The 13,355-nt window shown below is 32.1% G+C and overlaps 1 long non-coding RNA gene across 1 annotated transcript in view; it reads right to left on the reverse strand.

Moving 5' to 3' along the window:
- The window catches only part of LOC127708124 (uncharacterized), a 30,609-nt gene extending 20,313 nt beyond the window's left edge, over positions 1–10,296 (reverse strand). The window contains exons 1-2 of the long non-coding RNA XR_007985167.1: positions 10,179–10,296; positions 8,934–8,994 (exon numbers count right to left, since the gene is read on the reverse strand). This is a non-coding gene — a long non-coding RNA (uncharacterized LOC127708124). The remainder of the gene's footprint in view (positions 1–8,933; positions 8,995–10,178) is intronic.
- Positions 10,297–13,355: the final 3,059 nt, after the last annotated feature.

Here is a 13,355-nt window from a genome sequence, read left to right on the forward strand (position 1 = left end):
AAGGGGCATAACTCTTTTAAAGTTAATTGATCGGCACTGATTTCCACACTTGTCCGAGACATTGAAATTAGAAACCTATGATATAAGTTTCATAAAAATTTGTTAAGAATAGTACACATGAGTACAAATGTTCCCCGCGTTGCACATATTGTACCTGTTCAAGGCCAATAACGAAAAAATATCGTTGTTTTTGTTTTTTAAAACTTTTTTAAATCATCTTAGAGAGTTGAAGACTTGAGAGCAATTTCTGATATATCTAATATTTCCTAGGGGCATAACTGATTAAAAATAATTGATCGGCACTGATTTTAGAACTAATCCGAGACATCGCTGATATAAACCTACAATATAAGTTTCATAAAAATCAGGTAAGAATTGTACACACGAGAGCGCTAACGATGCAATTTTCCAAATAATTAATGTTCCAAAGGGGCATAACCCTTTTAAAAATAATTCATCGGCACTGATTTTCGAACTCGGCCGAGACATTGCTGATATAAACCTATGATTTAAGTTTTATAAAAATCTGGCAAGAATTGTACATGTGAGAACACTAACAAGACTGGACGGACGCCCAGTATTTTTATGTCACCCGCAACGCGTTGCGCGAGGACAAAAATACAATATTTGGTTGCTTCTAGTGCAATATCACCGTAACATGATTACGTTTTAGTGATAAGATACTAGCTCATATACTGTTGTTTGTCTTTTGGTCTTGTTCTTTTTTTGCCATGACGCTGTCAGTTTATTTACGACTTATGAGTTTGAATGTCCCTTGGAATCTTTCGCCTCTCTTTAAAAACAAATAACATAATCAAGTTCTGATAACACTATATTAGTTGCTCATGAAACAGAAGCGTTCAGATGAAAACTTGCATTTGATTAAAGGTTATACATTAGGCAACAGCAGTTAACCGAGGTTCAAATCCCATATGTTGTTAATGTCTCTTTATCTATTATACTAGATTAAAACGCTAAAATTTTAACATCCGTTATAGTTTCAAGATAACTGCCAAATACGCAAAAATAGGAAAAATTGTCATTCAAATAGAGACAACTACTTTAAAGAGTTGATTGTCCGGTTATTTGACTTATATGGAAATTTTAATTTGCTGATAGTTTTTAGCTGAACTGACCCAAAGGGTTAAGTTAGTTTTTCTCATCATTTGGTAAATCGTCCGTTAACTTTTTCAAAAATCTTCTCCCCTGAAACTACCGGGCAAATTATAATAAAACTTGGCCACAATCATCATGGGGTTATCTAGTGTACAAAATGTGTCCAATAATACCGCTTGACAACCAACATGGCTGACATGTCTTAAAATAGAACATCGATGTAAAATGCAATTTTGTCTATTAGCTTGGAAATCGCTATTGATAGAGAAAATTTGACGAATAAAAAATGTTCAGAATGTTGTGATCTATCTTCTGTCTGTTTGCAGCAAAATTATTATACGACTTCTTATAGGATTTATTGAAATAAACTGAATAATTTTACCATTTCTTTTCATTTTTGCCTATTATCTTGAAAACCAAATTAGATAGAAAGAAACTTTTATTACAAAAATTATCAGCCAGACATGTCCAAAATCATCAGACGACTTCTTACAGGAGTTATTGTTCTTCAATACAATTTTTACCATCATTGTGTTTTTGACTAATACTAGTATCTTGAAAACTATAATAGATAAATATAAATACTCAAAGCAAGAACTATCAGTAAGACAAGATCTGCAAATAGGTCATCATAACCGAAATAGTCAGTTCACTCCTTTTTGGAGTAAAGTCCTTTAAATAATGATTTTTTAGAGCTTCTTGCGTTTTTTGGCAAAAATATAGAAGATATAGAGGAGGTGTAAACAGTAAAAATATTAACAAGACACGATCAACAAATAGGTCAACAAAGCCAAAATTGTCAGTCCACTTTTTATAGGAGTTTCCTCCCTTGAATGATGATCTTGACTCCTTTTGTGTTTTTGGCAAAAACAAGCAGATAGAGAGAAAATAAACAGGACTAAAGATTACAATACAACATAAGAAAACAAGAGATTTGTGTCTACAATGTTGAAAAGTGGCCATTATTGAAGATGTACACAGATAAAATAAATATAGTTGGTACTTGCTGTAATAGTTTTCAAGCTTTTCGGATTTTATAAAGACAAGGTCATGTTTTTTCTCTGACTGTTAAAGACGTCTTTACACTAAATCGATTGGATGTTGGATGTGTACTGATTGATATTCTAGTCTTAGATACATGATTTTTTTCATTAGTTGGTATTGGCTTTGAACTAGCTGTCAGTAACTGCGAGTACTCTCAGATCTGTACTTAGTGGCTTTTTGTTTTTGGGATGTATAAGTACCCGTCCACGTCCACTATGTGTTTTTGTTAGATGTATTTCTATTTGTATCCATCTGATGAGTTAGGCCTTTTTCAACTGATTTTTATAGTTTGTTCTTATGTTGTGCTGTAACACTACTGTCCCAGGTTAGGGGGAGGATTGAGCGCTCACAAACATGTTTAACCTCGTCACATTCTTTATGTACCTGTTCCAAGTCAGGAGCCTGTAGTTCAGTGGTTGTCGTTGGTTCATGTCTGTCATATTTGTTTTTCGTAAACTGTTTTGTTATAAATTAGGCCGTTAGTTTTCTCAGTTGAATTATTTCATATTTTTTCATGTCGGGGCCTTTTATAGCCGACCATACGGTATGGGTTTTTCTCGTTGTTGAAGGCCGTACGGTTGCCTATAATTGCTTACATCCACTTCATTTGAACTTTGGTGGATAGTTGTCTCATTGCCAATCATACCACAACTTCTTATTTTTATATCTTATAGAATGGACAGTTGCCTATTGTAGAAGATTTTACCATGAAAAGGTGTCGATATTTGCCTTTATATCTTCTGGGAAATATAACTCATCCTTTGCTAGTAAATTTGGATATTCGAAGAACGAAATAAAGTCATTCGTTTTCAACTATCCTTTTTTCGTTGACGCTAATGTTATTGGAAAGGCCATTCTGTGAACTTAACCCATCGTTTATGCTTTTAGTTTCTTTATACAGATGTTAGACGCAGATTTTGAATTTCTACTGAACTGATATTCCTATTCAAGGTCCCAATGTCATAATAAACATTTCTATGACTTTGCATCTTACCTTAAGTTTTGTTTGTATAATTTTCATTGTTACTTAAGTTTCTTTAAAAAAATAAGAAGAAATCATAAATCTAAGATATTAGTTTTTATATATTACCTCGTCAATATTTGACAAAACTATTTGGAAATTTGGGTCCTCAGTGCTCTTTAACATCATATTTGTTTTGGTCTTAAAACTATTTTAACTCGCGCGAGTCTTGTGTAGATGAAACGCGCGTCTGGCGTACACAATTATAAATCTGGTATCTTTGGATAAGTTTTCATCACACAAGATAACTCTACAGAGGCCGCTGGTCTGCGGAAAAAGAACAAGCCCTTAATATTTATAAATTTTAATGAATGGCCTGTAAAGTAGCCTTTTATTTTTGATTCAGTAAGATATGATCAAAATAATATGTGTGTTCAAATAGAAATTCAATTCGTTGTTTATTCTTAGAATGCCAAAATGGTTGCAGACAAAGCCATGACAGATATCGTAATGTGACTGTTTACTATACTATATATAAAAATAAATGTTGTGGTGAACATTTTGGGTCGGAAAATTCCACCACAAAATTCAAGAGTAGGGAAAGAAATACAAATCATGTGAATACACAGAACCCTGATCCAATCCTTCTTTTGCTAAAAGAGTTCATTATTCCCTAGTTTATATCTTCTAAAAGCGTTCTATTTTTCTATAATTTCCATTTTAGTATGCGAAAATATGCAAAATCTGCTTCAAAAGATAGATTTTAAAATTCCGCTGATTGGTTGAACTACTGTGACGATCCCAAAGAGTCACAAAAAATACTATTAATAAATTTCCTCCGCTCAAATTTAATTCCTAAGTGAAGTACACTGGTAAGGTAATATATTATTAATCTTGACAAAGATATATATAAAACGTATCCCATGCTTATGTATGTTTATATTTTTTAACACTGAAATATTGTTTAATAAAATTCTAAACAAACTTGTTATATAAATCGATAGTGAGTAAAGAACTATCGCGCCATAAATTTTTTTCCCATGAATTAGGCATGTCAATGATGATCTTCTTAGACTTCAATTGAGAATGTAATCTTTTTGTTTTCAGTAATTTCGGTGAGCATTATTTATAATTAAATTGTTATGTATTTGGGTTCTGTCTACTTTCGAGAGCGGTAAGTAACGATCCCATTTCTTAGAAATTGAACAATGGACAAAAAAAGTGAACCCTGACGATTTGGGTCACTGACATTTTCATTCTTTGATGTATCTGACCAACATAATTTCTGAATTATCTGTATTTGTAATATCTTTGTATTTAACGTGTAATCATAAACATATCTTTTGCATGTCATTTTTTTTGTTGAAGTTGTTCAAGTTGTTCAAGATGATACAAGATAAATAAATGGCTAATAATAAGGAATTTTGTATGCACACATAGAGATGGCGGGGTTCTAGAATAATGAATCTGACATCATTGAATATTCACGTTACATTATTATTTGTAAACAAACGAACAGGTGTCGAAACTTTCCATACTATTTCAAATTTTTGCAGATTTTGCAAAAATTACTGAATTTCCACCTATTTGTCTAACCAAATTTTTGTCTCAAAACTCAAAAAAAATGGAAATCCAGCATCTTCCATAGGGTTGGAGAATAAAAAAAATTGTCTGGAATTCCAGCATCTTCCATAAGGGGGGAGGGGGGGAGGTCAATTATTTCTGGAATAGCCAATTGAACCCTAATACGTCCCTGCAACTTTGTCATTACAACATCATCATCCGTATATAGCTATAAGTCTGCATGAAGCAATACTTTAAAAATATGATCTTAACAAATCTGTTAAATATTAGAAAAAAAACATGTAGTGAAGATATTTTGGTTAAAATATATGGTTACATATAATTTTTGTATTACCTTTTCCTTCACATTATTTATAATCTACATGTATTTTTAAAGTACACATTGAGTGCTCCCAAATAGTATTATTTATTTACACTCAGAAACATGTCCATCCCCCTAAACGTGTCCATATGTCAAGACGTCAATGAACGTGTCCTTTTTATGAACGCCCAAACGTTCCATATGAAGCCAAAACGTCCCCCTTTAATGAACGCTTATTCGTGTCCCCCGTTATTATATAGTGATTGGTAAATTGTCACATGTTGTTTTAAATATAAATCCAATCGATATTATTACAGGAACCTTCCTTTTGTTTTGTTGTAAAAATAGAACAGTAATTCTCTAAAAGCCCAGAAACCACTCTTGCAGGAAGCTGTCCGTGCAATACCCTGATACATTATTAAGATATTTAGGCATCACTGCAGGATATTAGTACAAAAGAATTTACTTTGTAAACAATGAATTTAACTGTACAAAACTAACTAATTGCAATCTTTATGTTTGCTCTAAATATGCATGAAATATTTGCCACTGGACATTAAGTAATCAACCGTCAAGAGTTAATGTATGTGTTAAAAACTAAATTTCCAATTATGCTAAATATAAACAACCGACTTTGAACAAACTAATGCTAATGAATGACCACTTAATCAATAGTTGAAGCACAGAGAAAACTTGCACTAGTCTAGTGAAAACTTGCAAGATAAAATGTATAAGATTTTTTAATTCTGAAATACCTTCATCTAAATTATAACAATAATAATCATATTGATGAAGAATTAATAAAAGCTTCCAAGTGAAGATAATTTTTTATTGTGATATTCTATATCTTATCTAGTGTCTATTTATTTGAGAGCAGAATTAAGTCAGTGATTTCATCTTTCACTGTGCATAGTGTACCACATTTTGGACTATACGGATCACTACACCTTTCCACCTGATGTCCTTGGATAGCGGCTTTATTTTTTTTTTATTAGAAATGACAGAAACCCGACGTCTTCAGTCGTGTTATCCCCCCACCCCCCATCATTGAATGTCGTAAACGTTATTGCATTAATACTGAGGACATATGTGAGCTAAAAGTTTTCATAAGTTCTCGGAGAATAAAAATTGTAGGCCAGGTCTTATTTTAGCGAGGTAAATAATTGGACCATTTGGGGATGTGATATTGGACATGTTTGGACGATTTGTGATTTAAAGGACACCTTTGGGCGAAATGAACACGTCTGAGAGGGTTACATATATGAGAAATCAATGGTCAAAAAATGACAATCATTGATAATTACATGTAGGTTAGTTTAACGGGAACTACTTATGGGAAGTCAATGATTGTGGTATGTACTATAATGCAGTTAGAGGAGCATTTGCATATCTAATTCTATTGATATTAAGGGGCCTGCCCCAAAAAATCATTGTCTACTTACTTTAAAAATTTGGCTTAGTTTATATGCTAAATCTGATTTGTTCAGTTTGAGGGGAACCATTAATGGTAAGTCAATGATATTTGGTGTATTGTTGTACATGTATCAGAATTATAACATCTCATCCATAGAGATTAGTTGGTCAACCCCCTTTGTCATGGTCTATTGACATTAAATATTCGGCATGTTACAGTTTAAAAATAAAAGGTCAAACATCAGAAAATGACAATAAGACAACCATCGACATCATCTTACATGTACATGCATATTAATATTTTGGTGAAAGAAGTTCATCCTCTTGATCTACGTTGGCATATTCCTTTCATATTCATATAAATGAATGCAACGTGGATAAATACAACAATAAGACAACAACCCAATGCCAAAGATAATTGAAAGACATCTGGAGGTCAATATAAGTCTCAAACAATAGTCAAAATAAAAAAGTACAGCCAATTGTTGAAATGTAAACATGTATTTGCAAGATTTAAAATATTATATCTTTCACGACTTTTTTAGTATTGGGATCAACCTACCATTTTATAAAACTGTGATATCATTGCGGCTAGTCTGTAAAAAGGAAATCAGTTAGAAAAGCCAATACTATTGGGACATTGATTTGAGAAAAACAAAACAGACTTGAGGAATGGAGGTCGATTAGAGACTGGACGTCAATCTGAGTCTTACATATATATATATATATATATATATATATATATATATATATATATATATATATTGATTCAGTTGTGACGGTCAATAGACACTGAGGGGCACTCAGCATATTTTAATCTGTGCATGAACTGACAACTACTTGTTAGGAACCGAATGTTTTTACCACAACTTTGTTTGAAGTTTTAACCGGGGTACGTACATATTATATAAAAATAATTACATCGTCTTTTTCGGGACTTCTGATCCATGTAGTTTGGCATGTTTGTTAGATCACAGATGTGGTTATGAAGGGCTAATGTTCATGAAGAGCCTGTATTACAAAGTATATCATTGGATTGAGCTCTTTGTCTAAGTGTATTAGTTAAGTGGTTTGCTTTGAGCTCAGTTCATTGTTATGCAAATGCATTCTTTGTGAAATAAAGATTTGACAGACAACTCACATTTGCACATGATCTGTAAGATAAGATGATTAAAACTGTCAGCACGTGACAAGTAATTGTTGAAGAGACATCCATTCAATGTAAGTAGTTAATGGGAGATTAAAGCAGCATTTTATTTACATTGAACCAAACATTTTTTGTCCAGAAGCTAAAAAAAAAAGCACAAATTTACCTAACAATGCTACTCGTGCTGCTACCAATATGATGCTAGGTGGTTTTGAAACACCTTTTTTAAACATCTGAACTGCCTACTGACGAGTCCTGGGTGTAAATGGTCATTCACTTATACATTATATTTATTTATGAAAAAAGAAAAGGACAAAAATTCACAAGGCCTAATCGATTTCTAAAATTATCTTTCATTGTTCAACATTTATCATTCATTCGTTAATTTCTTAGTTTGTGTAAATGTTAATTAGAGCACTGTTCATTTTATATCACAACAAAACTGCATCTCACTGTACAGGTAGCACTTATATTTTTATCCATATAACAAAAATCTTGAAACAAGAATTATTTTGCAATACCTTTTTCATTTCAAATACTAAAAAATCATAGTTCATATTTCTTCACGTCTACACTATTTTTCATAATTTATTTCTAGAAATTAAGAATCATAAACAAATTCATTGGATTGACCAAGTTATTATACCCCACACAACAAAGTAAATAAGTATAATATTTTTGACCCGTCAGTCCGTTTGTCCATCAGTCCTGTTCTTTTCATTGCAACTCCTCTGAAACCATACAATAGAATTTCAGGAAACTTTGTTGATAATTAAAACATATTATGAAGATGTTAATATCCACAAGAAATTTTATCGGTTGACTTTTGTAGTAGTTATGACCATCTGTATTGGTATCTGCCATATCTGGTGTATTGTCATTACTTAAAACCATTAGATATCTTCTAAGAAACAATTTCGGCATTTTCACGAAATATTTTGCTAATGATACTGAGAAGATCCTTAACTAATTTACAGTTTTTGTGTTCAAACCCAAGTAAGAAATGACCTCCACAAAGGAACATAAATAGGACCATACAAATAGTACATGCATGCAGGTTCTCAGATACCATCTCACATATTAAAATCTCATCATGCATTAAAACTAAATATTAAATAAACGACACTGCTAATTTTTAGTGTTTGTTACAGGTTTGCTGTCACTGTGCAACATATTTTAACATATAACCCTATGCGAAAAAAATAACTCTTTTTGTCAGAAAACACTGTCAAACATCCAAACATACTATCCACACTGATCTGTGAACACTCTTGTTATTGTTATAAAAATAACTCGGCAAAATGTAGTAAATTAAACCAAAAATAAATTTTGCCAACGTTATATGATTGATTTGAATGTTAACCAACCTCTCACTATTGTTTCCATATTCTTGGTAAAGGTGTCCATATGTTGAATTCGGGTATGATTCTGTAATGAAAATGAACAGCTAAGAAAATTAAAAAAAGATCCGTATATTTAGTAATTTAATATTTAAATTCTAGAGAAAAAAAAAGGAACAGAACTAAATTTTACCAATATGACGTCTTTATACTAAATCAATTGGATGTTACGTGTGTACTGATTGATATATTAGTCTTAGATACATGATTTCTTTTATTAGTTGTAATTGGCTTTGAACTAGCTGTCAGTGAATGCGAGTACTCTCAGATCTGTACTTTGTGTCTTTAGTTGTTAGGGATGTATAAATAACCTACCACGTCCGGTCTGTGTTTCTGTTTTTCTGCTTCACATAGATCTGATGAGTAAGACATTCATCTGATTTTTGTGACACCCGTTCCCAGGTTAAGAGGAGGGTTGAGCACTCACAAACGTGTTTAACCTCGCCACATTCTTTATGTGCCTGTCCCAAGTGAGGAGCCTTTAGTTCATTGGTTGACGTTGGTTCATGTCTGTGATATTTGTTTTCGTAAATTGTTTTGTTATAAATTAGCCCGTTAGTTTTCTCAATTGTATTGTTTTATACTTTTTATGTCGGGGCCTTTTTTGCCGACCATACGGTATGGGTTTTTCTCATTGTTGAAGGCCGTATGTTGCTTATAATTGCTTACATCCACTTCATTTGAACTTGGATGGATAGGTGTGTCATTTTCAATTATACCATATCTCCTTATTTTTATATTGTCGGGCTGTACCAAGTCAGGAATATGACAGTTGTTGTCCATTCGTTTGATGTGTTTGAGCTTTTGATTTTGCCATTTGATTAGGGACTTTCCGATTTGAATTTTCCTCGGAGTTCAGTATTTTTGTGATTTTACTTTTTTTTTATAACAAGTTCTTGCCATTCTAATTATAGACAAGATAATAACCAAATCAGTTTCTTACAGTTGAAATCTTACTGATAAAAAGTCTGATAAACATGAAGTGTTAGTCAAACATATTAGGTTTAAAAAATAAAATGTTATATACCTTTACTGTAAGTGTGATTTATTGTAATAGTGATATACTTGATGACTGATAGATTTGTTTACAAATATTTAAATGAAATATGAATGAGTGTTTTATAAGACCTTAACAAACCGTTTCTTTGTTTATGCCTCGAGCTAATTCAATATACTTAATTGTCATATATAGAAAACGTAATTTCATCGTACCATAGTCTGATGTATGTGCATTCCATATGTCACTGCAAAAGAAAAAGGGAAAATAAGGCACTGACTAGGGGTTACTTGAGCGCTACTTTGGATGAAAAAATGCTATTACTAGTAGTAGTATGATGTATCAAAGTAAAGGAAGTCAAGAATAAATTCAAACATATATATTTCAGCAGATGTATTGTTATATCTATATACAAATAATTCTTGTTTTGTTGTGCATTATGACATTTTCTTAAGACGTAAAATGGTAATAAAGTGGTACTTGCGTGTGTGTTGTAGGAAAACTAATGCAACATTTATCTAACAGATCCTATTGTTGCTGCTCACAAGGAAGCTATTAAACCAAGAGTTCGGAACAGGAGCTGCTTACCCATCCAGAGAACACCCCTAGATTTTGATGATGTGTTGTGCACTGTTGTTTGTCTGTCCCTTTGGTATCTCTCGCCTGTCTTTTTCAATAGGTCTAAACAAAATGATTTTACTAAATTGTAGGACCAAGAGTGGTGCAAATACTAAAAGCATATTGTGTATATTAGAGAGTGAATTACTGAAATTTAAACTACCGTATACTAGTAGTAATGTTTCTACTGTTTACTTCATTTCGATAACTGTTATGACGACGACCAATTGTCGTAACCACAATCCTGTCCTCTTTCCCCCTGATGGCCCTACTGAATTAGATTTTCCCCGGCTTTGTATTTACATTAGCAACACGTCGGGTGCCACATGTGAAGCAGGATCTGCTAACTCTTCCGGAGCACATGAGAGTACCCCAAGTTTTTGGTGGGGTTCGTGTTGCTCAATCTTTAGTTTTCGATGTTATGTTTTGTGTTCTGTTGTTTGTCTTGGCGTTGTCAGTTTATTTTCGAATTACGATTTTGAATGTACCTCTGATATCTTTCGACTCTCTTTTGTAAAGAATGCATATAACGTTGTGTTGGGATAACAATAGGCAGCTATGTTTTTTTTTCCTGATAATTGTAGTCGTTTGTAAAATGGATGTGTACAGCTAGGAAAATTTAGAAAAAAAATGTTTCTATTAACAAATTAAACAAGTAAATTGTAGAGGAAATAATCATAAATAGAACTAAATTTAATCATTTGTGGTACTTAAAATATAGTGTTTGCCACATTAACATTCAAATTTAGCTTAAAATGTAGAATTTCTATTTCTATTTTAGAAGAGAGGCAAAAGATACCAAAGGGATATTCAAACTCATAAGTCGAAAAAAGGCCATGGCAAAATACGAAAACGATCAAAAGACAAACAACAGTATACAAAACACAACATGGAAAAACTAAAGGATGAACAACACGAACTCCACCAAGAAATTGGAGGGAATCTATAGTGTTCCGGAAGGGTAAACAGTTCCTGTTCCACACGTAGCATCTGTTGTGGTGCTCGTGTAATTAAAAACCCGGTCATAAGTTTTATTCGGTAAGTAAAAGATAAAGGCAATTGGTCGTCGTCGTTTGTAAAACAGATATTCCATGACGGTCACCCAACTCGTGATTTTATGAATGTACGAAATCAGAAGTTTTTTGTCATGCATTTAGTTGTATACAGTGTCTTTATCCAATAGCAGACCCTCTATAAGAATCCTTTGCTAGTTCATAAAAAGAAGAAGCTGTCTTTGGGTTTATATATATATGTACCGTGGTCTTATCTCATCGTTGTATAAAAGCTCCGCTATTATTTATGTAATGTTTCATTTGATGTTAACAAATGAACATCTACACCATTTTTCTAAAATTTCAATCAAGTTTGTTTACAATTATGCTTTCTAAAAAACACCACTTTCATAAATAGCCTTCATTTTGCAGAAATATTTAAAAAAAAAAAAGTTGACAGAACTAACTAATTTTTATAAAAAGAATTAGAGTATACTCATGATTAATTGGAATTAAGATGTTAAATTTAAAATAACTTATCGTTTGAAAGACTCCATCCATTTAGTATTTATAATATGTACACCACCCATTAAACAAGTAATTGAAGCAAAAGTGAAGATCACGAAGGAAATATTTTAAAGTTCTACAAGTACAAACATGCATGATAAATACAAAAAAAAATGCAACGACAACCTCGTATCAATGTGAACTAAAAAAGAAAATGATGGAAATTATTAATACAAAACCAACTGTGACAGCATGGTTCGTTTGGGACGAAAAAACTAAATATTTTGGAATTCCCATTATGCTTTTCTGAAATAAGCTCTCATAAAAAGTCATTGTGATTTTGGAAAAATAATTCCTTTTAACTGTAGCAAATAGAAAGCTAATATCATAAAAGATTTTATGTTGATTTAAATAGTATTTGGGAAGTATAAGATACATTAATTATATATTGACACATTTGGTAGGAAAAAAGTAGGATAATACCAACTATGTGGAAACCAAAATCTTAAATTAGAAAAAAGAAAGAAAACGCCATGGTAATAAAAGACGAACAGTATCTAAAACTAAACTGAAATCACAAAGGAAGACAGTTTATTCAATTCTGCCAAAAGTTAGTCGAGAATATGAAATTTGTAAAAGACCAGAGACACGAATTGTTATGTAGATATAGTTTCAAGAAAAAATCTGGTTACGTATTAGTTCAGTTTTGCAAGATGAAAAAGATTTTATCTGTCTCATTATATCAAGACTGCAACACCATAAATAAGAAATCAGTTACAATGAGGCTCTATTTGAGAAACATGTATACATATACTAACATTAAAATAACAATGATAAAAAACTTTACATCATGAATAAACATGATTCAGTATTCATTAAAAAAAGAAGGATATTGTATGCATTTGGTTAACTTATAAGCTTTGTAAGACTTTTACAAAACGGTGCCGTCGTTAACTAAAAAGTATTTTATATTTGTTTATATGCTACCGGATTTGATTTAAGGAATTTTAATGAATTTTTCCAGTTAGGATAAAGGGGTAAAATAGAATTATGAAATGTATTTGCCCCCTTAAAAATACTGTCGTTTTATTCTCTTCTTTCATCTGGAGTAGAATATTTATATCAAAATAATTCCAACAGTGGTGTATTGAAATATGGCCACGACCGGTCGGAGCGGAGACGTTAAATTTAATTTTCATGTTGGAAAAGCGCTACATTATCTGCCCGTCAAAGAACCCTTGCAACAACACTTTTTGGAGACCGTATGTGGCCAGA

Source organism: Mytilus californianus, unplaced genomic scaffold (genome assembly GCF_021869535.1).
Source record: "Mytilus californianus isolate M0D057914Y unplaced genomic scaffold, xbMytCali1.0.p SCAF_7, whole genome shotgun sequence".
In the NCBI taxonomy this organism is placed as follows: Eukaryota; Metazoa; Mollusca; class Bivalvia; order Mytilida; family Mytilidae; genus Mytilus; species Mytilus californianus.